The sequence below is a fragment of the Lissotriton vulgaris genome, chromosome 8 (genome assembly GCF_964263255.1).
Source record: "Lissotriton vulgaris chromosome 8, aLisVul1.2, whole genome shotgun sequence".
Taxonomy (NCBI): domain Eukaryota; kingdom Metazoa; phylum Chordata; class Amphibia; order Caudata; family Salamandridae; genus Lissotriton; species Lissotriton vulgaris.
Window position 1 is genome coordinate 153039429 of NC_141696.1, and position 26361 is coordinate 153065789.

A 26361-nucleotide genomic window follows, 5' to 3' on the forward strand; every position below is an offset into this window, starting at 1 on the left:
ATTTAAACCTTCAAACACAAGGTGCAACTTTATGCACAGGACAATAAACACAGAAGATCACATGTGAAAGTATTTCATTTCACAGGTGTACAATTTTTATGCTTTTAGAATACCTCATACCTCTCACCAGCTATTTAGGGTCCTGTATCCTACTCACAAAATTACCTTGCATGCGACCTCTCTCTCTACACAAACAACTACTGCACAGGAAGTAGGAAGGCAGAAGGTGGGGCATATTATGCAAATGTATGCTGTCATTGTGCCTTGCAGATTCATGCAGGATTTCTAGATCCTTGCTGGATACAAGAGAGCAGACCTTGTTTCAGATCAACTGTCCCTAGCAGGGAACGTCTGAGCACATGCAGTCTTTTGCTCTCTAGCCCCTGGCCTGGGACTTACCCTCACTGGCTGAGGCGTGAATTTCTGCATACCAACGTTGCATAGATGGTACGTTTGTGGTCGGTTTGGGATGGGTGGGAGGTCAAAAGCAGGGAAAAGTATGTCGCCTTCACTTCTAGTCTCCTCTTCTAGGCCTACCTGCCGTTCACTCACTCTGTCTTTGTTTCATTCTCTCCTTCCTCAACACCCCTTCTCACTCACTCGCTCTATCACTTGTGCTGTTTCCCCTTGCTCTGCATTTCATAGTGGAAACATCTCTTGAATGGAGCTTTAGAAAATGAGGTTACATAAAATTAACAATCTACTTATTGGAAACCAAAAATATCACAAGACTGAATGTAACCCATTTCATTAATAAAAGGGACTTTTTAAGCACCCCCCAAAAAACACATAAAACACCACGAGTGCTAGAAGAATATTATACGAGCTTGAAGACAGAATTGGGCAAATTAATTTGCAGTTGAAACTGAAGTTTGTTACTTATTCAGATATTATATGCACTGCCAATTTTTAGCTGAGATTCTAAAAGAACTCAGAGACAAAATGGACTTAAAGTTTTGTCAGAAGTGGGATTCGAACCCACGCCTCCAGGAGAGACTGCGGCCTTAACGCAGCGCCTTAGACCACTCGGCCATCCTGACCACATTTGCTTGATCATCTACAGAGAGGGAAAGATATTGTGAACCAAAAAAAGCACACAACTTAGGTCATTAGTGGCTAGAGCAAGAAAAAAACTCACTGCACTTTTCCAAGTAGACAACCATATAAGCCCATGTGAGGGAAATGATCTGATTTTTTCTCTCTCAAGAAAAAAGTAGAGTAAACACACAATTGTCAGAAGTGGGATTTGAACCCACGCCTCCAGAAGAGACTGCGATCTGAACGCAGCGCCTTAGACCACTCGGCCATCCTGACTTGCATTTGTGGAACCTTCCACAGGCCAGACAGCCATGCAAGTGGGGTACCGAAAAGGCATGCCCTCAATTTATTTATCCTATTATAAGTACTTCCAACAGATCTTTGAACAATCCATAGAGAGCAGTACCTATGAAGAACTCTTAAGACCTTTAAGGCGTACAAAGAGAAAGTGCTATTAACCAGCCACTTGAGCGGCCCAAAGCTGCTTTGAAATTGAGTCAACAGCCACCTCTTGGCTAGCTAAAGCAAATTCAACAAGGAATTTCAATGTCACAACATAGGGTGGAATACGCAAATCTAAGCAGCCCCTGATCACAACCCTGAGGAAATTGCCGTAAGTGTGCTGGAGTCCAACTGTCTACCAGATGCTAGGCATTCTTCCATATTTGCATGGCCTGTCTGGCCAGGGCATACAAGAGCATGACTCTTCCAGATGAGCTCTTACATGGGTCCTATGCTCATATAGTAAGGACTGCACTTTGTCAGCAAGACTTTATACAACCGAAATATATGAGAAACCCCAGCTCTCTTGACTAGATGAGGACGGAATCACATCCCAGGTGAAGACCAACAGATGCAACTTCCATCAGATGTTAACCTGAAAAAGGAGATTACATCTCCAAAAGTCATGTCAGAAGTGGGATTCGAACCCACGCCTCCAGAGGAGTCTGCGGCCTAAACACAGCGCCTTAGACCACTCGGCCATCCTGACAGAGCAGAGTCTTAAGAAATGTATAAAAGTCACTCAGAAATTTCTGCCTCCATGCAAGCCTGAAATAATTTAAACCTTCAAACACAAGGTGCAACTTTATGCACAGGACAATAAACACAGAAGATCACATGTGAAAGCATTTCATTTCACAGGTGTACAATTTTTATGCTTTTAGAATACCTCATACCTCTCACCAGCTTTTTAGGGTCCTGTATCCGACTCACAAAATTACCTTGCCTGCGACCTCTCTCTCTACACAAACAACTACTGCACAGGAAGTAGGAAGGCAGAAGGTGGGGCATATTATGCAAATGTGTGCTGTCATTGTGCCTTGCAGATTCATGCAGGATTTCTAGATCCTTGCTGGATACAAGAGTGCAGACCTTGTTTCAGATCAACTGTCCCTAGCAGGGAACGTCTGAGCACATGCAGTCTTTTGCTCTCTAGCCCCTGGCCTGGGACTCACCCTCACTGGCTGAGGCGTGAATTTCTGCATACCAACGTTGCATAGATGGTACGTTTGTGGTCGGTTTGGGATGGGTGGGAGGTCAAAAGCAGGGAAAAGTATGTCGCCTTCACTTCTAGTCTCCTCTTCTAGGCCTACCTGCCGTTCACTCACTCTGTCTTTGTTTCATTCTCTCCTTCCTCAACACCCCTTCTCACTCACTCGCTCTATCACTTGTGCTCTTTCCCCTTGCTCTGCATTTCATAGTGGAAACATCTCTTGAATGGAGCATTAGAAAATGAGGTTACATAAAATTAACAATCTACTTATTGGAAACCAAAAATATCACAAGACTGAATGTAACCCATTTCATTAATAAAGGGACTTTTTAAGCACCCCCCAAAAAACACATAAAACAGCACGAGTGCTAGAAGAATATTATACGAGCTTGAAGACAGAATTGGGCAAATTAATTTGCAGTTGAAACTGAAGTTTGTTACTTATTCAGATATTATATGCACTGCCAATTTTTAGCTGAGATTCTAAAAGAACTCAGAGACAAAATGGACTTAAAGTTTTGTCAGAAGTGGGATTCGAACCCACGCCTCCAGGAGAGACTGCGGCCTTAACGCAGTGCCTTAGACCACTCGGCCATCCTGACCACATGTTGCTTGATCATCTACAGAGAGGGAAAGATATTGTGAACCAAAAAAGCACACATCTTAGGTCATGAGTGGCTAGAGCAAGAAAAAAACTCACTGCACTTTTCCAAGTAGACAACCATATAGGCCCATGTGAGGGAAATGATCTGATTTTTTCTCTCTCAAGAAAAAAGTAGAGTAAACACACAATTGTCAGAAGTGGGATTTGAACCCACGCCTCCAGAAGAGACTGCGACCTGAACGCAGCGCCTTAGGCATCTCTGCCATCCTGACTTGCATTTGTGGAACCTTCCACAGGCCAGACAGCCATGCAAGTGGGGTACCGAAAAGGCATGCCCTCAATTTATTTATCCTATTATAAGTACTTCCAACAGATCTTTGAACAATCCATAGAGAGCAGTACCTATGAAGAACTCTTTAGACCTTTAAGGCGTACAATGAGAAAGTGCTATTAACCAGCCACTTGAACGGCCCAAAGCTGCTTTGAAATTGAGTCAACAGCCACCTCTTGGATAGCTAAAGCAAATTCAACAAGGAATTTCAATGTCACAACATAGGGTGGAATACGCAAATATAAGCAGCCCCTGATCACAGCCCTGAGGAAATTGCCGTAAGTGTGCTGGAGTCCAACTGTCTACCAGATGCTAGGCATTCTTCCATATTTGCATGGCCTGTCTGGCCAGGGCATACAAGAGCATGACTCTTCCAGATGATCTCTTACATGGGTCCTATGCTCATATAGTAAGGACTGCACTTTGTCAGCAAGACTTTATACAACCGAAATATATGAGAAACCCCAGCTCTCTTGACTAGATGATGACGGAATCACATCCCAGGTGAAGACCAACAGATGCAACTTCCATCAGATGTTAACCTGAAAAAGGAGATTACATCTCCAAAAGTCATGTCAGAAGTGGGATTCGAACCCACGCCTCCAGAGGAGACTGCGGCCTAAACACAGCGCTTTAGACCACTCGGCCATCCTGACAGTGCAGAGTCTTAAGAAATGTATAAAAGTCACTCAGAAATTTCTGCCTCCAAGCAAGCCTGAAATAATTTAAACCTTCAAACACAAGGTGCAACTTTATGCACAGGACAATAAACACAGAAGATCACATGTGAAAGTATTTCATTTCACAGGTGTACAATTTTTATGCTTTTAGAATACCTCATACCTCTCACCAGCTATTTAGGGTCCTGTATCCTACTCACAAAATTACCTTGCATGCGACCTCTCTCTCTACACAAACAACTACTGCACAGGAAGTAGGAAGGCAGAAGGTGGGGCATATTATGCAAATGTATGCTGTCATTGTGCCTTGCAGATACATGCAGGATTTCTAGATCCTTGCTGGATACAAGAGAGCAGACCTTGTTTCAGATCAACTGTCCCTAGCAGGGAACGTCTGAGCACATGCAGTCTTTTGCTCTCTAGCCCCTGGCCTGGGACTTACCCTCACTGGCTGAGGCGTGAATTTCTGCATACCAACGTTGCATAGATGGTACGTTTGTGGTCGGTTTGGGATGGGTGGGAGGTCAAAAGCAGGGAAAAGTATGTCGCCTTCACTTCTAGTCTCCTCTTCTAGGCCTACCTGCCGTTCACTCACTCTGTCTTTGTTTCATTCTCTCCTTCCTCAACACCCCTTCTCACTCACTCGCTCTATCACTTGTGCTCTTTCCCCTTGCTCTGCATTTCATAGTGGAAACATCTCTTGAATGGAGCATTAGAAAATGAGGTTACATAAAATTAACAATCTACTTATTGGAAACCAAAAATATCACAAGACTGAATGTAACCCATTTCATTAATAAAAGGGACTTTTTAAGCACCCCCCAAAAAACACATAAAACACCACGAGTGCTAGAAGAATATTATACGAGCTTGAAGACAGAATTGGGCAAATTAATTTGCAGTTGAAACTGAAGTTTGTTACTTATTCAGATATTATATGCACTGCCAATTTTTAGCTGAGATTCTAAAAGAACTCGGAGACAAAATGGACTTAAAGTTTTGTCAGAAGTGGGATTCGAACCCACGCCTCCAGGAGAGACTGCGGCCTTAACGCAGCGCCTTAGACCACTCGGCCATCGTGACCACATGTTGCTTGATCATCTACAGAGAGGGAAAGATATTGTGAACCAAAAAAAGCACACATCTTAGGTCATGAGTGGCTAGAGCAAGAAAAAAACTCACTGCACTTTTCCAAGTAGACAACCATATAGGCCCATGTGAGGGAAATGATCTGATTTTTTCTCTCTCAAGAAAAAAGTAGAGTAAACACACAATTGTCAGAAGTGGGATTTGAACCCACGCCTCCAGAAGAGACTGCGACCTGAACGCAGCACCTTAGGCATCTCTGCCATCCTGACTTGCATTTGTGGAACCTTCCACTGGCCAGACAGCCATGCAAGTGGGGTACCGAAAAGGCATGCCCTCAATTTATTTATCCTATTATAAGTACTTCCAACAGATCTTTGAACAATCCATAGAGAGCAGTACCTATGAAGAACTCTTTAGACCTTTAAGGCGTACAATGAGAAAGTGCTATTAACCAGCCACTTGAACGGCCCAAAGCTGCTTTGAAATTGAGTCAACAGCCACCTCTTGGATAGCTAAAGCAAATTCAACAAGGAATTTCAATGTCACAACATAGGGTGGAATACGCAAATATAAGCAGCCCCTGATCACAGCCCTGAGGAAATTGCCGTAAGTGTGCTGGAGTCCAACTGTCTACCAGATGCTAGGCATTCTTCCATATTTGCATGGCCTGTCTGGCCAGGGCATACAAGAGCATGACTCTTCCAGATGATCTCTTACATGGGTCCTATGCTCATATAGTAAGGACTGCACTTTGTCAGCAAGACTTTATACAACCGAAATATATGAGAAACCCCAGCTCTCTTGACTAGATGATGACGGAATCACATCCCAGGTGAAGACCAACAGATGCAACTTCCATCAGATGTTAACCTGAAAAAGGAGATTACATCTCCAAAAGTCATGTCAGAAGTGGGATTCGAACCCACGCCTCCAGAGGAGACTGCGGCCTAAACACAGCGCCTTAGACCACTCGGCCATCCTGACAGTGCAGAGTCTTAAGAAATGTATAAAAGTCACTCAGAAATTTCTGCCTCCAAGCAAGCCTGAAATAATTTAAACCTTCAAACACAAGGTGCAACTTTATGCACAGGACAATAAACACAGAAGATCACATGTGAAAGTATTTCATTTCACAGGTGTACAATTTTTATGCTTTTAGAATACCTCATACCTCTCACCAGCTATTTAGGGTCCTGTATCCTACTCACAAAATTACCTTGCATGCGACCTCTCTCTCTACACAAACAACTACTGCACAGGAAGTAGGAAGGCAGAAGGTGGGGCATATTATGCAAATGTATGCTGTCATTGTGCCTTGCAGATTCATGCAGGATTTCTAGATCCTTGCTGGATACAAGAGAGCAGACCTTGTTTCAGATCAACTGTCCCTAGCAGGGAACGTCTGAGCACATGCAGTCTTTTGCTCTCTAGCCCCTGGCCTGGGACTTACCCTCACTGGCTGAGGCGTGAATTTCTGCATACCAACGTTGCATAGATGGTACGTTTGTGGTCGGTTTGGGATGGGTGGGAGGTCAAAAAGCAGGGAAAAGTATGTCGCCTTCACTTCTAGTCTCCTCTTCTAGGCCTACCTGCCGTTCACTCACTCTGTCTTTGTTTCATTCTCTCCTTCCTCAACACCCCTTCTCACTCACTCGCTCTATCACTTGTGCTCTTTCCCCTTGCTCTGCATTTCATAGTGGAAACATCTCTTGAATGGAGCATTAGAAAATGAGGTTACATAAAATTAACAATCTACTTATTGGAAACCAAAAATATCACAAGACTGAATGTAACCCATTTCATTAATAAAAGGGACTTTTTAAGCACCCCCCAAAAAACACATAAAACACCACGAGTGCTAGAAGAATATTATACGAGCTTGAAGACAGAATTGGGCAAATTAATTTGCAGTTGAAACTGAAGTTTGTTACTTATTCAGATATTATATGCACTGCCAATTTTTAGCTGAGATTCTAAAAGAACTCAGAGACAAAATGGACTTAAAGTTTTGTCAGAAGTGGGATTCGAACCCACGCCTCCAGGAGAGACTGCGGCCTTAACGCAGCACCTTAGACCACTCGGCCATCCTGACCACATTTGCTTGATCATCTACAGAGAGGGAAAGATATTGTGAACCAAAAAAAGCACACAACTTAGGTCATTAGTGGCTAGAGCAAGAAAAAAACTCACTGCACTTTTCCAAGTAGACAACCATATAAGCCCATGTGAGGGAAATGATCTGATTTTTTCTCTCTCAAGAAAAAAGTAGAGTAAACACACAATTGTCAGAAGTGGGATTTGAACCCACGCCTCCAGAAGAGACTGCGATCTGAACGCAGCGCCTTAGACCACTCGGCCATCCTGACTTGCATTTGTGGAACCTTCCACAGGCCAGACAGCCATGCAAGTGGGGTACCGAAAAGGCATGCCCTCAATTTATTTATCCTATTATAAGTACTTCCAACAGATCTTTGAACAATCCATAGAGAGCAGTACCTATGAAGAACTCTTTAGACCTTTAAGGCGTACAATGAGAAAGTGCTATTAACCAGCCACTTGAACGGCCCAAAGCTGCTTTGAAATTGAGTCAACAGCCACCTCTTGGATAGCTAAAGCAAATTCAACAAGGAATTTCAATGTCACAACATAGGGTGGAATACGCAAATATAAGCAGCCCCTGATCACAGCCCTGAGGAAATTGCCGTAAGTGTGCTGGAGTCCAACTGTCTACCAGATGCTAGGCATTCTTCCATATTTGCATGGCCTGTCTGGCAAGGGCATACAAGAGCATGACTCTTCCAGATGATCTCTTACATGGGTCCTATGCTCATATAGTAAGGACTGCACTTTGTCAGCAAGACTTTATACAACCGAAATATATGAGAAACCCCAGCTCTCTTGACTAGATGATGACGGAATCACATCCCAGGTGAAGACCAACAGATGCAACTTCCATCAGATGTTAACCTGAAAAAGGAGATTACATCTCCAAAAGTCATGTCAGAAGTGGGATTCGAACCCACGCCTCCAGAGGAGACTGCGGCCTAAACACAGCGCCTTAGACCACTCGGCCATCCTGACAGTGCAGAGTCTTAAGAAATGTATAAAAGTCACTCAGAAATTTCTGCCTCCAAGCAAGCCTGAAATAATTTAAACCTTCAAACACAAGGTGCAACTTTATGCACAGGACAATAAACACAGAAGATCACATGTGAAAGTATTTCATTTCACAGGTGTACAATTTTTATGCTTTTAGAATACCTCATACCTCTCACCAGCTATTTAGGGTCCTGTATCCTACTCACAAAATTACCTTGCATGCGACCTCTCTCTCTACACAAACAACTACTGCACAGGAAGTAGGAAGGCAGAAGGTGGGGCATATTATGCAAATGTATGCTGTCATTGTGCCTTGCAGATTCATGCAGGATTTCTAGATCCTTGCTGGATACAAGAGAGCAGACCTTGTTTCAGATCAACTGTCCCTAGCAGGGAACGTCTGAGCACATGCAGTCTTTTGCTCTCTAGCCCCTGGCCTGGGACTTACCCTCACTGGCTGAGGCGTGAATTTCTGCATACCAACGTTGCATAGATGGTACGTTTGTGGTCGGTTTGGGATGGGTGGGAGGTCAAAAGCAGGGAAAAGTATGTCGCCTTCACTTCTAGTCTCCTCTTCTAGGCCTACCTGCCGTTCACTCACTCTGTCTTTGTTTCATTCTCTCCTTCCTCAACACCCCTTCTCACTCACTCGCTCTATCACTTGTGCTTTCCCCTTGCTCTGCATTTCATAGTGGAAACATCTCTTGAATGGAGCATTAGAAAATGAGGTTACATAAAATTAACAATCTACTTATTGGAAACCAAAAATATCACAAGACTGAATGTAACCCATTTCATTAATAAAAGGGACTTTTTAAGCACCCCCCAAAAAACACATAAAACACCACGAGTGCTAGAAGAATATTATACGAGCTTGAAGACAGAATTGGGCAAATTAATTTGCAGTTGAAACTGAAGTTTGTTACTTATTCAGATATTATATGCACTGCCAATTTTTAGCTGAGATTCTAAAAGAACTCAGAGACAAAATGGACTTAAAGTTTTGTCAGAAGTGGGATTCGAACCCACGCCTCCAGGAGAGACTGCGGCCTTAACGCAGCGCCTTAGACCACTCAGCCATCCTGACCACATTTGCTTGATCATCTACAGAGAGGGAAAGATATTGTGAACCAAAAAAAGCACACAACTTAGGTCATGAGTGGCTAGAGCAAGAAAAAAACTCACTGCACTTTTCCAAGTAGACAACCATATAAGCCCATGTGAGGGAAATGATCTGATTTTTTCTCTCCCAAGAAAAAAGTAGAGTAAACACACAATTGTCAGAAGTGGGATTTGAACCCACGCCTCCAGAAGAGACTGCGACCTGAACGCAGCGCCTTAGACCACCCGGCCATCCTGACTTGCATTTGTGGAACCTTCCACAGGCCAGACAGCCATGCAAGTCGGGTACCGAAAAGGCATGCCCTCAATTTATTTATCCTATTATAAGTACTTCCAACAGATCTTTGAACAATCCATAGAGAGCAGTACCTATGAAGAACTCTTTATGTCTTTAAGGCGCACAAAGAGAAAGTGCTATTAACCAGCCACTTGAACGGCCCAAAGCTGCTTTGAAATTGAGTCAACAGCCACCTCTTGGCTAGCTAAAGCAAATTCAACAAGGAATTTCAATGTCACAACATAGGGTGGAATACGCAAATCTAAGCAGCCCCTGATCACAGCCCTGAGGAAATTGCCGTAAGTGTGCTGGAGTCCAACTGTCTACCAGATGCTAGGCATTCTTCCATATTTGCATGGCCTGTCTGGCCAGGGCATACAAGAGCATGACTCTTCCAGATGAGCTCTTACATGGGTCCTATGCTCATATAGTAAGGACTGCACTTTGTCAGCAAGACTTTATACAACCGAAATATATGAGAAACCCCAGCTCTCTTGACTAGATGAGGACGGAATCACATCCCAGGTGAAGACCAACAGATGCAACTTCCATCAGATGTTAACCTGAAAAAGGAGATTACATCTCCAAAAGTCATATCAGAAGTGGGATTCGAACCCACGTCTCCAGAGGAGACTGCGGCCTAAACACAGCGCCTTAGACCACTCGGCCATCCTGACAGAGCAGAGTCTTAAGAAATGTATAAAAGTCACTCAGAAATTTCTGCCTCCATGCAAGCCTGAAATAATTTAAACCTTCAAACACAAGGTGCAACTTTATGCACAGGACAATAAACACAGAAGATCACATGTGAAAGCATTTCATTTCACAGGTGTACAATTTTTATGCTTTTAGAATACCTCATACCTCTCACCAGCTTTTTAGTGTCCTGTATCCGACTCACAAAATTACCTTGCCTGCGACCTCTCTCTCTACACAAACAACTACTGCACAGGAAGTAGGAAGGCAGAAGGTGGGGCATATTATGCAAATGTGTGCTGTCATTGTGCCTTGCAGATTCATGCAGGATTTCTAGATCCTTGCTGGATACAAGAGTGCAGACCTTGTTTCAGATCAACTGTCCCTAGCAGGGAACGTCTGAGCACATGCAGTCTTTTGCTCTCTAGCCCCTGGCCTGGGACTCAGCCTCACTGGCTGAGGCGTGAATTTCTGCATACCAACGTTGCATAGATGGTACGTTTGTGGTCGGTTTGGGATGGGTGGGAGGTCAAAAGCAGGGAAAAGTATGTCGCCTTCACTTCTAGTCTCCTCTTCTAGGCATACCTGCCGTTCACTCACTCTGTCTTTGTTTCATTCTCTCCTTCCTCAACACCCCTTCTCCCTCACTCGCTCTATCACTTGTGCTCTTTCCCCTTGCTCTGCATTTCATAGTGGAAACATCTCTTGAATGGAGCATTAGAAAATGAGGTTACATAAAATTAACAATCTACTTATTGGAAACCAAAAATATCACAAGACTGAAATTAACCCATTTCATTAATAAAAGGGACTTTTTAAGCACCCCCCAAAAAACACATAAAACACCACGAGTGCTAGAAGAATATTATACGAGTTTGAAGACAGAATTGGGCAAATTAATTTGCAGTTGAAACTGAAGTTTGTTACTTATTCAGATATTATATGCACTGCCAATTTTTAGCTGAGATTCTAAAAGAACTCAGAGACAAAATGGACTTAAAGTTTTGTCAGAAGTGGGATTCGAACCCACGCCTCCAGGAGAGACTGCGGCCTTAACGCAGCGCCTTAGACCACTCGGCCATCCTGACCACATTTGCTTGATCATCTACAGAGAGGGAAAGATATTGTGAACCAAAAAAAGCACACAACTTAGGTCATTAGTGGCTAGAGCAAGAAAAAAACTCACTGCACTTTTCCAAGTAGACAACCATATAAGCCCATGTGAGGGAAATGATCTGATTTTTTCTCTCTCAAGAAAAAAGTAGAGTAAACACACAATTGTCAGAAGTGGGATTTGAACCCACGCCTCCAGAAGAGACTGCGATCTGAACGCAGCGCCTTAGACCACTCGGCCATCCTGACTTGCATTTGTGGAACCTTCCACAGGCCAGACAGCCATGCAAGTGGGGTACCGAAAAGGCATGCCCTCAATTTATTTATACTATTATAAGTACTTCCAACAGATCTTTGAACAATCCATAGAGAGCAGTACCTATGAAGAACTCTTAAGACCTTTAAGGCGTACAAAGAGAAAGTGCTATTAACCAGCCACTTGAGCGGCCCAAAGCTGCTTTGAAATTGAGTCAACAGCCACCTCTTGGCTAGCTAAAGCAAATTCAACAAGGGATTTCAATGTCACAACATAGGGTGGAATACGCAAATCTAAGCAGCCCCTGATCACAACCCTGAGGAAATTGCCGTAAGTGTGCTGGAGTCCAACTGTCTACCAGATGCTAGGCATTCTTCCATATTTGCATGGCCTGTCTGGCCAGGGCATACAAGAGCATGACTCTTCCAGATGAGCTCTTACATGGGTCCTATGCTCATATAGTAAGGACTGCACTTTGTCAGCAAGACTTTATACAACCGAAATATATGAGAAACCCCAGCTCTCTTGACTAGATGAGGACGGAATCACATCCCAGGTGAAGACCAACAGATGCAACTTCCATCAGATGTTAACCTGAAAAAGGAGATTACATCTCCAAAAGTCATGTCAGAAGTGGGATTCGAACCCACGCCTCCAGAGGAGACTGCGGCCTAAACACAGCGCCTTAGACCACTCGGCCATCCTGACAGAGCAGAGTCTTAAGAAATATATAAAAGTCACTCAGAAATTTCTGCCTCCATGCAAGCCTGAAATAATTTAAACCTTCAAACACAAGGTGCAACTTTATGCACAGGACAATAAACACAGAAGATCACACGTGAAAGCATTTCATTTCACAGGTGTACAATTTTTATGCTTTTAGAATACCTCATACCTCTCACCAGCTTTTTAGGGTCCTGTATCCGACTCACAAAATTACCTTGCCTGCGACCTCTCTCTCTACACAAACAACTACTGCACAGGAAGTAGGAAGGCAGAAGGTGGGGCATATTATGCAAATGTGTGCTGTCATTGTGCCTTGCAGATTCATGCAGGATTTCTAGATCCTTGCTGGATACAAGAGTGCAGACCTTGTTTCAGATCAACTGTCCCTAGCAGGGAACGTCTGAGCACATGCAGTCTTTTGCTCTCTAGCCCATGGCCTGGGACTCACCCTCACTGGCTGAGGCGTGAATTTCTGCATACCAACGTTGCATAGATGGTACGTTTGTGGTCGGTTTGGGATGGGTGGGAGGTCAAAAGCAGGGAAAAGTATGTCGCCTTCACTTCTAGTCTCCTCTTCTAGGCCTACCTGCCGTTCACTCACTCTGTCTTTGTTTCATTCTCTCCTTCCTCAACACCCCTTCTCACTCACTCGCTCTATCACTTGTGCTCTTTCCCCTTGCTCTGCATTTCATAGTGGAAAAATCTCTTGAATGGAGCATTAGAAAATGAGGTTACATAAAATTAACAATCTACTTATTGGAAACCAAAAATATCACAAGACTGAATGTAACCCATTTCATTAATAAAAGGGACTTTTTAAGCACCCCCCAAAAAACACATAAAACACCACGAGTGCTAGAAGAATATTATACGAGCTTGAAGACAGAATTGGGCAAATTAATTTGCAGTTGAAACTGAAGTTTGTTACTTATTCAGATATTATATGCACTGCCAATTTTTAGCTGAGATTCTAAAAGAACTCAGAGACAAAATGGACTTAAAGTTTTGTCAGAAGTGGGATTCGAACCCACGCCTCCAGGAGAGACTGCGGCCTTAACGCAGCGCCTTAGACCACTCGGCCATCCTGACCACATGTTGCTTGATCATCTACAGAGAGGGAAAGATATTGTGAACCAAAAAAAGCACACATCTTAGGTCATGAGTGGCTAGAGCAAGAAAAAAACTCACTGCACTTTTCCAAGTAGACAACCATATAGGCCCATGTGAGGGAAATGATCCGATTTTTTCTCTCTCAAGAAAAAAGTAGAGTAAACACACAATTGTCAGAAGTGGGATTTGAACCCACGCCTCCAGAAGAGACTGCGACCTGAACGCAGCGCCTTAGGCATCTCTGCCATCCTGACTTGCATTTGTGGAACCTTCCACAGGCCAGACAGCCATGCAAGTGGGGTACCGAAAAGGCATGCCCTCAATTTATTTATCCTATTATAAGTACTTCCAACAGATCTTTGAACAATCCATAGAGAGCAGTACCTATGAAGAACTCTTTAGACCTTTAAGGCGTACAATGAGAAAGTGCTATTAACCAGCCACTTGAACGGCCCAAAGCTGCTTTGAAATTGAGTCAACAGCCACCTCTTGGATAGCTAAAGCAAATTCAACAAGGAATTTCAATGTCACAACATAGGGTGGAATACGCAAATATAAGCAGCCCCTGATCACAGCCCTGAGGAAATTGCCGTAAGTGTGCTGGAGTCCAACTGTCTACCAGATGCTAGGCATTCTTCCATATTTGCATGGCCTGTCTGGCCAGGGCATACAAGAGCATGACTCTTCCAGATGATCTCTTACATGGGTCCTATGCTCATATAGTAAGGGCTGCACTTTGTCAGCAAGACTTTATACAACCGAAATATATGAGAAACCCCAGCTCTCTTGACTAGATGATGACGGAATCACATCCCAGGTGAAGACCAACAGATGCAACTTCCATCAGATGTTAACCTGAAAAAGGAGATTACATCTCCAAAAGTCATGTCAGAAGTGGGATTCGAACCCACGCCTCCAGAGGAGACTGCGGCCTAAACACAGCGCCTTGGACCACTCGGCCATCCTGACAGTGCAGAGTCTTAAGAAATGTATAAAAGTCACTCAGAAATTTCTGCCTCCAAGCAAGCCTGAAATAATTTAAACCTTCAAACACAAGGTGCAACTTTATGCACAGGACAATAAACACAGAAGATCACATGTGAAAGTATTTCATTTCACAGGTGTACAATTTTTATGCTTTTAGAATACCTCATACCTCTCACCAGCTATTTAGGGTCCTGTATCCTACTCACAAAATTACCTTGCATGCGACCTCTCTCTCTACACAAACAACTACTGCACAGGAAGTAGGAAGGCAGAAGGTGGGGCATATTATGCAAATGTATGCTGTCATTGTGCCTTGCAGATTCATGCAGGATTTCTAGATCCTTGCTGGATACAAGAGAGCAGACCTTGTTTCAGATCAACTGTCCCTAGCAGGGAACGTCTGAGCACATGCAGTCTTTTGCTCTCTAGCCCCTGGCCTGGGACTTACCCTCACTGGCTGAGGCGTGAATTTCTGCATACCAACGTTGCATAGATGGTACGTTTGTGGTCGGTTTGGGATGGGTGGGAGGTCAAAAGCAGGGAAAAGTATGTCGCCTTCACTTCTAGTCTCCTCTTCTAGGCCTACCTGCCGTTCACTCACTCTGTCTTTGTTTCATTCTCTCCTTCCTCAACACCCCTTCTCACTCACTCGCTCTATCACTTGTGCTCTTTCCCCTTGCTCTGCATTTCATAGTGGAAACATCTCTTGAATGGAGCTTTAGAAAATGAGGTTACATAAAATTAACAATCTACTTATTGGAAACCAAAAATATCACAAGACTGAATGTAACCCATTTCATTAATAAAAGGGACTTTTTAAGCACCCCCCAAAAAACACATAAAACACCACGAGTGCTAGAAGAATATTATACGAGCTTGAAGACAGAATTGGGCAAATTAATTTGCAGTTGAAACTGAAGTTTGTTACTTATTCAGATATTATATGCACTGCCAATTTTTAGCTGAGATTCTAAAAGAACTCAGAGACAAAATGGACTTAAAGTTTTGTCAGAAGTGGGATTCGAACCCACGCCTCCAGGAGAGACTGCGGCCTTAACGCAGCGCCTTAGACCACTCGGCCATCCTGACCACATTTGCTTGATTATCTACAGAGAGGGAAAGATATTGTGAACCAAAAAAAGCACATATCTTAGGTCATGAGTGGCTAGAGCAAGAAAAAAACTCACTGCACTTTTCCAAGTAGACAACCATATAAGCCCATGTGAGGGAAATGATCTGATTTTTTCTCTCTCAAGAAAAAAGTAGAGTAAACACACAATTGTCAGAAGTGGGATTTGAAGCCACGCCTCCAGAAGAGACTGCGACTTGAACGCAGCGCCTTAGACCACTCGGCCATCCTGACTTGCATTTGTGGAACCTTCCACAGGCCAGACAGCCATGCAAGTGGGGTACCGAAAAGGCATGCCCTCAATTTATTTATCCTATTATAAGTACTTCCAACAGATCTTTGAACAATCCATAGAGAGCAGTACCTATGAAGAACTCTTTAGACCTTTAAGGCGTACAAAGAGAAAGTGCTATTAACCAGCCACTTGAAAGGCCCAAAGCTGCTTTAAAATTGAGTCAACAGCCACCTCTTGGCTAGCTAAAGCAAATTCAACAAGGAATTTCAATGTCACAACATAGGGTGGAATACGCAAATCTAAGCAGCCCCTGATCACAGCCCTGAGGAAATTGCCGTAAGTGTGCTGGAGTCCAACTGTCTACCAGATGCTAGGCATTCTTCCATATTTGCATGGCCTGTCTGGCCAGGGCATACAAGAGCATGACTCTTCCAGATGAGCTCTTACATGGGTCCTATGCTCATGTAGTAAGGACTGCACTTTGTCAGCAAGACTTTATACAACCGAAATATATGAGAAACCCCAGCTCTCTTGACTAGATGAGCACGGAATCACATCCCAGGTGAAGACCAACAGATGCAACTTCCATCAGATGTTAACCTGAAAAAGGAGATTACATCTCTAAAAGTCATGTCAGAAGTGGGATTCGAACCCACGCCTCCAGAGGAGACTGCGGCCTAAATACAGCGCTTTAGACCACTCGGCCATCCTGACAGTGCAGAGTCTTAAGAAATGTATAAAAGTCACTCAGAAATTTCTGCCTCCAAGCAAGCCTGAAATAATTTAAACCTTCAAACACAAGGTGCAACTTTATGCACAGGACAATAAACACAGAAGAGCACATGTGAAAGCATTTCATTTCACAGGTGTACAATTTTTATGCTTTTAGAATACCTCATACCTCTCACCAGCTTTTTTTAGGGTCCTGTATCCGACTCACAAAATTACCTTGCCTGCGACCTCTCTCTCTACACAAACAACTACTGCACAGGAAGTAGGAAGGCAGAAGGTGGGGCATATTATGCAAATGTGTGCTGTCATTGTGCCTTGCAGATTCATGCAGGATTTCTAGATCCTTGCTGGATACAAGAGTGCAGACCTTGTTTCAGATCAACTGTCCCTAGCAGGGAACGTCTGAGCACATGCAGTCTTTTGCTCTCTAGCCCCTGGCCTGGGACTCACCCTCACTGGCTGAGGCGTGAATTTCTGCATACCAACGTTGCATAGATGGTACGTTTGTGGTCGGTTTGGGATGGGTGGGAGGTCAAAAGCAGGGAAAAGTATGTCGCCTTCACTTCTAGTCTCCTCTTCTAGGCATACCTGCCGTTCACTCACTCTGTCTTTGTTTCATTCTCTCCTTCCTCAACACCCCTTCTCCCTCACTCGCTCTATCACTTGTGCTCTTTCCCCTTGCTCTGCATTTCATAGTGGAAACATCTCTTGAATGGAGCATTAGAAAATGAGGTTACATAAAATTAACAATCTACTTATTGGAAACCAAAAATATCACAAGACTGAATGTAACCCATTTCATTAATAAAAGGGACTTTTTAAGCACCCCCCAAAAAACACATAAAACACCACGAGTGCTAGAAGAATATTATACGAGCTTGAAGACAGAATTGGGCAAATTAATTTGCAGTTGAAACTGAAGTTTGTTACTCATTCAGATATTATATGCACTGCCAATTTTTAGCTGAGATTCTAAAAGAACTCAGAGACAAAATGGACTTAAAGTTTTGTCAGAAGTGGGATTCGAACCCACGCCTCCAGGAGAGACTGCGGCCTTAACGCAGCGCCTTAGACCACTCGGCCATCCTGACCACATTTGCTTGATCATCTACAGAGAGGGAAAGATATTGTGAACCAAAAAAAGCACACAACTTAGGTCATTAGTGGCTAGAGCAAGAAAAAAACTCACTGCACTTTTCCAAGTAGACAACCATATAAGCCCATGTGAGGGAAATGATCTGATTTTTTCTCTCTCAAGAAAAAAGTAGAGTAAACACACAATTGTCAGAAGTGGGATTTGAACCCACGCCTCCAGAAGAGACTGCGATCTGAACGCAGCGCCTTAGACCACTCGGCCATCCTGACTTGCATTTGTGGAACCTTCCACAGGCCAGACAGCCATGCAAGTGGGGTACCGAAAAGGCATGCCCTCAATTTATTTATCCTATTATAAGTACTTCCAACAGATCTTTGAACAATCCATAGAGAGCAGTACCAATGAAGAACTCTTAAGACCTTTAAGGCGTACAAAGAGAAAGTGCTATTAACCAGCCACTTGAGCGGCCCAAAGCTGCTTTGAAATTGAGTCAACAGCCACCTCTTGGCTAGCTAAAGCAAATTCAACAAGGAATTTCAATGTCACAACATAGGGTGGAATACGCAAATCTAAGCAGCCCCTGATCACAACCCTGAGGAAATTGCCGTAAGTGTGCTGGAGTCCAACTGTCTACCAGATGCTAGGCATTCTTCCATATTTGCATGGCCTGTCTGGCCAGGGCATACAAGAGCATGACTCTTCCAGATGAGCTCTTACATGGGTCCTATGCTCATATAGTAAGGACTGCACTTTGTCAGCAAGACTTTATACAACCGAAATATATGAGAAACCCCAGCTCTCTTGACTAGATGAGGACGGAATCACATCCCAGGTGAAGACCAACAGATGCAACTTCCATCAGATGTTAACCTGAAAAAGGAGATTACATCTCCAAAAGTCATGTCAGAAGTGGGATTCGAACCCACGCCTCCAGAGGAGACTGCGGCCTAAACACAGCGCCTTAGACCACTCGGCCATCCTGACAGAGCAGAGTCTTAAGAAATGTATAAAAGTCACTCAGAAATTTCTGCCTCCATGCAAGCCTGAAATAATTTAAACCTTCAAACACAAGGTGCAACTTTATGCACAGGACAATAAACACAGAAGATCACAGGTGAAAGCATTTCATTTCACAGGTGTACAATTTTTATGCTTTTAGAATACCTCATACCTCTCACCAGCTTTTTAGGGTCCTGTATCCGACTCACAAAATTACCTTGCCTGCGACCTCTCTCTCTACACAAACAACTACTGCACAGGAAGTAGGAAGGCAGAAGGTGGGGCATATTATGCAAATGTGTGCTGTCATTGTGCCTTGCAGATTCATGCAGGATTTCTAGATCCTTGCTGGATACAAGAGTGCAGACCTTGTTTCAGATCAACTGTCCCTAGCAGGGAACGTCTGAGCACATGCAGTCTTTTGCTCTCTAGCCCCTGGCCTGGGACTCACCCTCACTGGCTGAGGCGTGAATTTCTGCATACCAACGTTGCATAGATGGTACGTTTGTGGTCGGTTTGGGATGGGTGGGAGGTCAAAAGCAGGGAAAAGTATGTCGCCTTCACTTCTAGTCTCCTCTTCTAGGCCTACCTGCCGTTCACTCACTCTGTCTTTGTTTCATTCTCTCCTTCCTCAACACCCCTTCTCACTCACTCGCTCTATCACTTGTGCTCTTTCCCCTTGCTCTGCATTTCATAGTGGAAACATCTCTTGAATGGAGCATTAGAAAATGAGGTTACATAAAATTAACAATCTACTTATTGGAAACCAAAAATATCACAAGACTGAATGTAACCCATTTCATTAATAAAAGGGACTTTTTAAGCACCCCCCAAAAAACACATAAAACACCACGAGTGCTAGAAGAATATTATACGAGCTTGAAGACAGAATTGGGCAAATTAATTTGCAGTTGAAACTGAAGTTTGTTACTTATTCAGATATTATATGCACTGCCAATTTTTAGCTGAGATTCTAAAAGAACTCAGAGACAAAATGGACTTAAAGTTTTGTCAGAAGTGGGATTCGAACCCACGCCTCCAGGAGAGACTGCGGCCTTAACGCAGCGCCTTAGACCACTCGGCCATCCTGACCACATGTTGCTTGATCATCTACAGAGAGGGAAAGATATTGTGAACCAAAAAAAGCACACATCTTAGGTCATGAGTGGCTAGAGCAAGAAAAAAACTCACTGCACTTTTCCAAGTAGACAACCATATAGGCCCATGTGAGGGAAATGATCTGATTTTTTCTCTCTCAAGAAAAAAGTAGAGTAAACACACAATTGTCAGAAGTGGGATTTGAACCCACGCCTCCAGAAGAGACTGCGACCTGAACGCAGCGCCTTAGGCATCTCTGCCATCCTGACTTGCATTTGTGGAACCTTCCACAGGCCAGACAGCCATGCAAGTGGGGTACCGAAAAGGCATGCCCTCAATTTATTTATCCTATTATAAGTACTTCCAACAGATCTTTGAACAATCCATAGAGAGCAGTACCTATGAAGAACTGTTTAGACCTTTAAGGCGTACAATGAGAAAGTGCTATTAACCAGCCACTTGAACGGACCAAAGCTGCTTTGAAATTGAGTCAACAGCCACCTCTTGGATAGCTAAAGCAAATTCAACAAGGAATTTCAATGTCACAACATAGGGTGGAATACGCAAATATAAGCAGCCCCTGATCACAGCCCTGAGGAAATTGCCGTAAGTGTGCTGGAGTCCAACTGTCTACCAGATGCTAGGCATTCTTCCATATTTGCATGGCCTGTCTGGCCAGGGCATACAAGAGCATGACTCTTCCAGATGATCTCTTACATGGGTCCTATGCTCATATAGTAAGGACTGCACTTTGTCAGCAAGACTTTATACAACCGAAATATATGAGAAACCCCAGCTCTCTTGACTAGATGATGACGGAATCACATCCCAGGTGAAGACCAACAGATGCAACTTCCATCAGATGTTAACCTGAAAAAGGAGATTACATCTCCAAAAGTCATGTCAGAAGTGGGATTCGAACCCACGCCTCCAGAGGAGACTGCGGCCTAAACACAGCGCCTTAGACCACTCGGCCATCCTGACAGTGCAGAGTCTTAAGAAATGTATAAAAGTCACTCAGAAATTTCTGCCTCCAAGCAAGCCTGAAATAATTTAAACCTTCAAACACAAGGTGCAACTTTATGCACAGGACAATATACACAGAAGATCACATGTGAAAGCATTTCATTTCACAGGTGTACAATTTTTATGCTTTTAGAATACCTCATACCTCTCACCAGCTTTTTAGGGTCCTGTATCCGACTCACAAAATTACCTTGCCTGCGACCTCTCTCTCTACACAAACAACTACTGCACAGGAAGTAGGAAGGCAGAAGGTGGGGCATATTATGCAAATGTTTGCTGTCATTGTGCCTTGCAGATTCATGCAGGATTTCTAGATCCTTGCTGGATACAAGAGTGCAGACCTTGTTTCAGATCAACTGTCCCTAGCAGGGAACGTCTGAGCACATGCAGTCTTTTGCTCTCTAGCCCCTGGCCTGGGACTCACCCTCACTGGCTGAGGCGTGAATTTCTGCATACCAACGTTGCATAGATGGTACGTTTGTGGTCGGTTTGGGATGGGTGGGAGGTCAAAAGCAGGGAAAAGTATGTCGCCTTCACTTCTAGTCTCCTCTTCTAGGCCTACCTGCCGTTCACTCACTCTGTCTTTGTTTCATTCTCTCCTTCCTCAACACCCCTTCTCACTCACTCGCTCTATCACTTGTGCTCTTTCCCCTTGCTCTGCATTTCATAGTGGAAACATCTCTTGAATGGAGCATTAGAAAATGAGGTTACATAAAATTAACAATCTACTTATTGGAAACCAAAAATATCACAAGACTGAATGTAACCCATTTCATTAATAAAGGGACTTTTTAAGCACCCCCCAAAAAACACATAAAACACCACGAGTGCTAGAAGAATATTATACGAGCTTGAAGACAGAATTGGGCAAATTAATTTGCAGTTGAAACTGAAGTTTGTTACTTATTCAGATATTATATGCACTGCCAATTTTTAGCTGAGATTCTAAAAGAACTCAGAGACACAATGGACTTAAAGTTTTGTCAGAAGTGGGATTCGAACCCACGCCTCCAGGAGAGACTGCGGCCTTAACGCAGCGCCTTAGACCACTCGGCCATCCTGACCACATTTGCTTGATCATCTACAGAGAGGGAAAGATATTGTGAACCAAAAAAAGCACACAACTTAGGTCATTAGTGGCTAGAGCAAGAAAAAAACTCACTGCACTTTTCCAAGTAGACAACCATATAAGCCCATGTGAGGGAAATGATCTGATTTTTTCTCTCTCAAGAAAAAAGTAGAGTAAACACACAATTGTCAGAAGTGGGATTTGAACCCACGCCTCCAGAAGAGACTGCGATCTGAACGCAGCGCCTTAGACCACTCGGCCATCCTGACTTGCATTTGTGGAACCTTCCACAGGCCAGACAGCCATGCAAGTGGGGTACCGAAAAGGCATGCCCTCAATTTATTTATCCTATTATAAGTACTTCCAACAGATCTTTGAACAATCCATAGAGAGCAGTACCAATGAAGAACTCTTAAGACCTTTAAGGCGTACAAAGAGAAAGTGCTATTAACCAGCCACTTGAGCGGCCCAAAGCTGCTTTGAAATTGAGTCAACAGCCACCTCTTGGCTAGCTAAAGCAAATTCAACAAGGAATTTCAATGTCACAACATAGGGTGGAATACGCAAATCTAAGCAGCCCCTGATCACAACCCTGAGGAAATTGCCGTAAGTGTGCTGGAGTCCAACTGTCTACCAGATGCTAGGCATTCTTCCATATTTGCTTGGCCTGTCTGGCCAGGGCATACAAGAGCATGACTCTTCCAGATGAGCTCTTACATGGGTCCTATGCTCATATAGTAAGGACTGCACTTTGTCAGCAAGACTTTATACAACCGAAATATATGAGAAACCCCAGCTCTCTTGACTAGATGAGGACGGAATCACATCCCAGGTGAAGACCAACAGATGCAACTTCCATCAGATGTTAACCTGAAAAAGGAGATTACATCTCCAAAAGTCATGTCAGAAGTGGGATTCGAACCCACGCCTCCAGAGGAGACTGCGGCCTAAACACAGCGCCTTAGACCACTCGGCCATCCTGACAGAGCAGAGTCTTAAGAAATGTATAAAAGTCACTCAGAAATTTCTGCCTCCATGCAAGCCTGAAATAATTTAAACCTTCAAACACAAGGTGCAACTTTATGCACAGGACAATAAACACAGAAGATCACAGGTGAAAGCATTTCATTTCACAGGTGTACAATTTTTATGCTTTTAGAATACCTCATACCTCTCACCAGCTTTTTAGGGTCCTGTATCCGACTCACAAAATTACCTTGCCTGCGACCTCTCTCTCTACACAAACAACTACTGCACAGGAAGTAGGAAGGCAGAAGGTGGGGCATATTATGCAAATGTGTGCTGTCATTGTGCCTTGCAGATTCATGCAGGATTTCTAGATCCTTGCTGGATACAAGAGTGCAGACCTTGTTTCAGATCAACTGTCCCTAGCAGGGAACGTCTGAGCACATGCAGTCTTTTGCTCTCTAGCCCCTGGCCTGGGACTCACCCTCACTGGCTGAGGCGTGAATTTCTGCATACCAACGTTGCATAGATGGTACGTTTGTGGTCGGTTTGGGATGGGTGGGAGGTCAAAAGCAGGGAAAAGTATGTCGCCTTCACTTCTAGTCTCCTCTTCTAGGCCTACCTGCCGTTCACTCACTCTGTCTTTGTTTCATTCTCTCCTTCCTCAACACCCCTTCTCACTCACTCGCTCTATCACTTGTGCTCTTTCCCCTTGCTCTGCATTTCATAGTGGAAACATCTCTTGAATGGAGCATTAGAAAATGAGGTTACATAAAATTAACAATCTACTTATTGGAAACCAAAAATATCACAAGACTGAATGTAACCCATTTCATTAATAAAAGGGACTTTTTAAGCACCCCCCAAAAAACACATAAAACACCACGAGTGCTAGAAGAATATTATACGAGCTTGAAGACAGAATTGGGCAAATTAATTTGCAGTTGAAACTGAAGTTTGTTACTTATTCAGATATTATATGCACTGCCAATTTTTAGCTGAGATTCTAAAAGAACTCAGAGACAAAATGGACTTAAAGTTTTGTCAGAAGTGGGATTCGAACCCACGCCTCCAGGAGAGACTGCGGCCTTAACGCAGCGCCTTAGACCACTCGGCCATCCTGACCACATGTTGCTTGATCATCTACAGAGAGGGAAAGATATTGTGAACCAAAAAAAGCACACATCTTAGGTCATGAGTGGCTAGAGCAAGAAAAAAACTCACTGCACTTTTCCAAGTAGACAACCATATAGGCCCATGTGAGGGAAATGATCTGATTTTTTCTCTCTCAAGAAAAAAGTAGAGTAAACACACAATTGTCAGAAGTGGGATTTGAACCCACGCCTCCAGAAGAGACTGCGACCTGAACGCAGCGCCTTAGGCATCTCTGCCATCCTGACTTGCATTTGTGGAACCTTCCACAGGCCAGACAGCCATGCAAGTGGGGTACCGAAAAGGCATGCCCTCAATTTATTTATCCTATTATAAGTACTTCCAACAGATCTTTGAACAATCCATAGAGAGCAGTACCTATGAAGAACTCTTTAGACCTTTAAGGCGTACAATGAGAAAGTGCTATTAACCAGCCACTTGAACGGACCAAAGCTGCTTTGAAATTGAGTCAACAGCCACCTCTTGGATAGCTAAAGCAAATTCAACAAGGAATTTCAATGTCACAACATAGGGTGGAATACGCAAATATAAGCAGCCCCTGATCACAGCCCTGAGGAAATTGCCGTAAGTGTGCTGGAGTCCAACTGTCTACCAGATGCTAGGCATTCTTCCATATTTGCATGGCCTGTCTGGCCAGGGCATACAAGAGCATGACTCTTCCAGATGATCTCTTACATGGGTCCTATGCTCATATAGTAAGGACTGCACTTTGTCAGCAAGACTTTATACAACCGAAATATATGAGAAACCCCAGCTCTCTTGACTAGATGATGACGGAATCACATCCCAGGTGAAGACCAACAGATGCAACTTCCATCAGATGTTAACCTGAAAAAGGAGATTACATCTCCAAAAGTCATGTCAGAAGTGGGATTCGAACCCACGCCTCCAGAGGAGACTGCGGCCTAAACACAGCGCCTTAGACCACTCGGCCATCCTGACAGTGCAGAGTCTTAAGAAATGTATAAAAGTCACTCAGAAATTTCTGCCTCCAAGCAAGCCTGAAATAATTTAAACCTTCAAACACAAGGTGCAACTTTATGCACAGGACAATAAACACAGAAGATCACATGTGAAAGTATTTCATTTCACAGGTGTACAATTTTTATGCTTTTAGAATACCTCATACCTCTCACCAGCTATTTAGGGTCCTGTATCCTACTCACAAAATTACCTTGCATGCGACCTCTCTCTCTACACAAACAACTACTGCACAGGAAGTAGGAAGGCAGAAGGTGGGGCATATTATGCAAATGTATGCTGTCATTGTGCCTTGCAGATTCATGCAGGATTTCTAGATCCTTGCTGGATACAAGAGAGCAGACCTTGTTTCAGATCAACTGTCCCTAGCAGGGAACGTCTGAGCACATGCAGTCTTTTGCTCTCTAGCCCCTGGCCTGGGACTTACCCTCACTGGCTGAGGCGTGAATTTCTGCATACCAACGTTGCATAGATGGTACGTTTGTGGTCGGTTTGGGATGGGTGGGAGGTCAAAAGCAGGGAAAAGTATGTCGCCTTCACTTCTAGTCTCCTCTTCTAGGCCTACCTGCCGTTCACTCACTCTGTCTTTGTTTCATTCTCTCCTTCCTCAACACCCCTTCTCACTCACTCGCTCTATCACTTGTGCTCTTTCCCCTTGCTCTGCATTTCATAGTGGAAACATCTCTTGAATGGAGCTTTAGAAAATGAGGTTACATAAAATTAACAATCTACTTATTGGAAACCAAAAATATCACAAGACTGAATGTAACCCATTTCATTAATAAAAGGGACTTTTTAAGCACCCCCCAAAAAACACATAAAACACCACGAGTGCTAGAAGAATATTATACGAGCTTGAAGACAGAATTGGGCAAATTAATTTGCAGTTGAAACTGAAGTTTGTTACTTATTCAGATATTATATGCACTGCCAATTTTTAGCTGAGATTCTAAAAGAACTCAGAGACACAATGGACTTAAAGTTTTGTCAGAAGTGGGATTCGAACCCACGCCTCCAGGAGAGACTGCGGCCTTAACGCAGCGCCTTAGACCACTCGGCCATCCTGACCACATTTGCTTGATCATCTACAGAGAGGGAAAGATATTGTGAACCAAAAAAAGCACACAACTTAGGTCATTAGTGGCTAGAGCAAGAAAAAAACTCACTGCACTTTTCCAAGTAGACAACCATATAAGCCCATGTGAGGGAAATGATCTGATTTTTTCTCTCTCAA

The 26361-nt window shown here is 43.6% G+C and overlaps 29 non-coding genes across 29 annotated transcripts; all 29 read right to left on the reverse strand.

Annotated features, from left to right (window-relative positions):
• Nucleotides 1-957: 957 nt before the first annotated feature.
• TRNAL-AAG (transfer RNA leucine (anticodon AAG)) lies at nt 958-1040 on the reverse strand. Its single transcript has one exon. It is a non-coding gene; the product is annotated as a tRNA-Leu (tRNA).
• Nucleotides 1041-1231: 191 nt separating this feature from the next.
• Nucleotides 1232-1314, reverse strand: TRNAL-CAG (transfer RNA leucine (anticodon CAG)). The gene has a single exon. It is a non-coding gene; the product is annotated as a tRNA-Leu (tRNA).
• A 632-nt stretch (nt 1315-1946) lies between these two features.
• On the reverse strand, nt 1947-2029 carry TRNAL-UAG (transfer RNA leucine (anticodon UAG)). Its single transcript has one exon. It is a non-coding gene; the product is annotated as a tRNA-Leu (tRNA).
• A 1023-nt stretch (nt 2030-3052) lies between these two features.
• TRNAL-AAG (transfer RNA leucine (anticodon AAG)) lies at nt 3053-3135 on the reverse strand. Its single transcript has one exon. It is a non-coding gene; the product is annotated as a tRNA-Leu (tRNA).
• A 906-nt stretch (nt 3136-4041) lies between these two features.
• Nucleotides 4042-4124, reverse strand: TRNAL-UAG (transfer RNA leucine (anticodon UAG)). The gene has a single exon. It is a non-coding gene; the product is annotated as a tRNA-Leu (tRNA).
• A 2014-nt stretch (nt 4125-6138) lies between these two features.
• TRNAL-UAG (transfer RNA leucine (anticodon UAG)) lies at nt 6139-6221 on the reverse strand. Its single transcript has one exon. It is a non-coding gene; the product is annotated as a tRNA-Leu (tRNA).
• Nucleotides 6222-7246: 1025 nt separating this feature from the next.
• TRNAL-AAG (transfer RNA leucine (anticodon AAG)) lies at nt 7247-7329 on the reverse strand. The gene has a single exon. It is a non-coding gene; the product is annotated as a tRNA-Leu (tRNA).
• A 191-nt stretch (nt 7330-7520) lies between these two features.
• Nucleotides 7521-7603, reverse strand: TRNAL-CAG (transfer RNA leucine (anticodon CAG)). The gene has a single exon. It is a non-coding gene; the product is annotated as a tRNA-Leu (tRNA).
• A 632-nt stretch (nt 7604-8235) lies between these two features.
• TRNAL-UAG (transfer RNA leucine (anticodon UAG)) lies at nt 8236-8318 on the reverse strand. Its single transcript has one exon. It is a non-coding gene; the product is annotated as a tRNA-Leu (tRNA).
• A 1022-nt stretch (nt 8319-9340) lies between these two features.
• TRNAL-AAG (transfer RNA leucine (anticodon AAG)) lies at nt 9341-9423 on the reverse strand. Its single transcript has one exon. It is a non-coding gene; the product is annotated as a tRNA-Leu (tRNA).
• A 906-nt stretch (nt 9424-10329) lies between these two features.
• On the reverse strand, nt 10330-10412 carry TRNAL-UAG (transfer RNA leucine (anticodon UAG)). Its single transcript has one exon. It is a non-coding gene; the product is annotated as a tRNA-Leu (tRNA).
• A 1024-nt stretch (nt 10413-11436) lies between these two features.
• TRNAL-AAG (transfer RNA leucine (anticodon AAG)) lies at nt 11437-11519 on the reverse strand. The gene has a single exon. It is a non-coding gene; the product is annotated as a tRNA-Leu (tRNA).
• A 191-nt stretch (nt 11520-11710) lies between these two features.
• TRNAL-CAG (transfer RNA leucine (anticodon CAG)) lies at nt 11711-11793 on the reverse strand. The gene has a single exon. It is a non-coding gene; the product is annotated as a tRNA-Leu (tRNA).
• Nucleotides 11794-12425: 632 nt separating this feature from the next.
• Nucleotides 12426-12508, reverse strand: TRNAL-UAG (transfer RNA leucine (anticodon UAG)). Its single transcript has one exon. It is a non-coding gene; the product is annotated as a tRNA-Leu (tRNA).
• Nucleotides 12509-13532: 1024 nt separating this feature from the next.
• On the reverse strand, nt 13533-13615 carry TRNAL-AAG (transfer RNA leucine (anticodon AAG)). Its single transcript has one exon. It is a non-coding gene; the product is annotated as a tRNA-Leu (tRNA).
• Nucleotides 13616-14522: 907 nt separating this feature from the next.
• TRNAL-UAG (transfer RNA leucine (anticodon UAG)) lies at nt 14523-14605 on the reverse strand. Its single transcript has one exon. It is a non-coding gene; the product is annotated as a tRNA-Leu (tRNA).
• A 1024-nt stretch (nt 14606-15629) lies between these two features.
• On the reverse strand, nt 15630-15712 carry TRNAL-AAG (transfer RNA leucine (anticodon AAG)). Its single transcript has one exon. It is a non-coding gene; the product is annotated as a tRNA-Leu (tRNA).
• Nucleotides 15713-15903: 191 nt separating this feature from the next.
• On the reverse strand, nt 15904-15986 carry TRNAL-CAA (transfer RNA leucine (anticodon CAA)). The gene has a single exon. It is a non-coding gene; the product is annotated as a tRNA-Leu (tRNA).
• A 1741-nt stretch (nt 15987-17727) lies between these two features.
• TRNAL-AAG (transfer RNA leucine (anticodon AAG)) lies at nt 17728-17810 on the reverse strand. The gene has a single exon. It is a non-coding gene; the product is annotated as a tRNA-Leu (tRNA).
• Nucleotides 17811-18001: 191 nt separating this feature from the next.
• On the reverse strand, nt 18002-18084 carry TRNAL-CAG (transfer RNA leucine (anticodon CAG)). The gene has a single exon. It is a non-coding gene; the product is annotated as a tRNA-Leu (tRNA).
• Nucleotides 18085-18716: 632 nt separating this feature from the next.
• TRNAL-UAG (transfer RNA leucine (anticodon UAG)) lies at nt 18717-18799 on the reverse strand. Its single transcript has one exon. It is a non-coding gene; the product is annotated as a tRNA-Leu (tRNA).
• A 1024-nt stretch (nt 18800-19823) lies between these two features.
• TRNAL-AAG (transfer RNA leucine (anticodon AAG)) lies at nt 19824-19906 on the reverse strand. Its single transcript has one exon. It is a non-coding gene; the product is annotated as a tRNA-Leu (tRNA).
• Nucleotides 19907-20813: 907 nt separating this feature from the next.
• TRNAL-UAG (transfer RNA leucine (anticodon UAG)) lies at nt 20814-20896 on the reverse strand. The gene has a single exon. It is a non-coding gene; the product is annotated as a tRNA-Leu (tRNA).
• Nucleotides 20897-21919: 1023 nt separating this feature from the next.
• On the reverse strand, nt 21920-22002 carry TRNAL-AAG (transfer RNA leucine (anticodon AAG)). The gene has a single exon. It is a non-coding gene; the product is annotated as a tRNA-Leu (tRNA).
• A 191-nt stretch (nt 22003-22193) lies between these two features.
• Nucleotides 22194-22276, reverse strand: TRNAL-CAG (transfer RNA leucine (anticodon CAG)). The gene has a single exon. It is a non-coding gene; the product is annotated as a tRNA-Leu (tRNA).
• Nucleotides 22277-22908: 632 nt separating this feature from the next.
• TRNAL-UAG (transfer RNA leucine (anticodon UAG)) lies at nt 22909-22991 on the reverse strand. The gene has a single exon. It is a non-coding gene; the product is annotated as a tRNA-Leu (tRNA).
• A 1024-nt stretch (nt 22992-24015) lies between these two features.
• TRNAL-AAG (transfer RNA leucine (anticodon AAG)) lies at nt 24016-24098 on the reverse strand. Its single transcript has one exon. It is a non-coding gene; the product is annotated as a tRNA-Leu (tRNA).
• A 907-nt stretch (nt 24099-25005) lies between these two features.
• TRNAL-UAG (transfer RNA leucine (anticodon UAG)) lies at nt 25006-25088 on the reverse strand. Its single transcript has one exon. It is a non-coding gene; the product is annotated as a tRNA-Leu (tRNA).
• Nucleotides 25089-26112: 1024 nt separating this feature from the next.
• On the reverse strand, nt 26113-26195 carry TRNAL-AAG (transfer RNA leucine (anticodon AAG)). The gene has a single exon. It is a non-coding gene; the product is annotated as a tRNA-Leu (tRNA).
• Between the last annotated feature and the right edge of the window lie 166 nt (nt 26196-26361).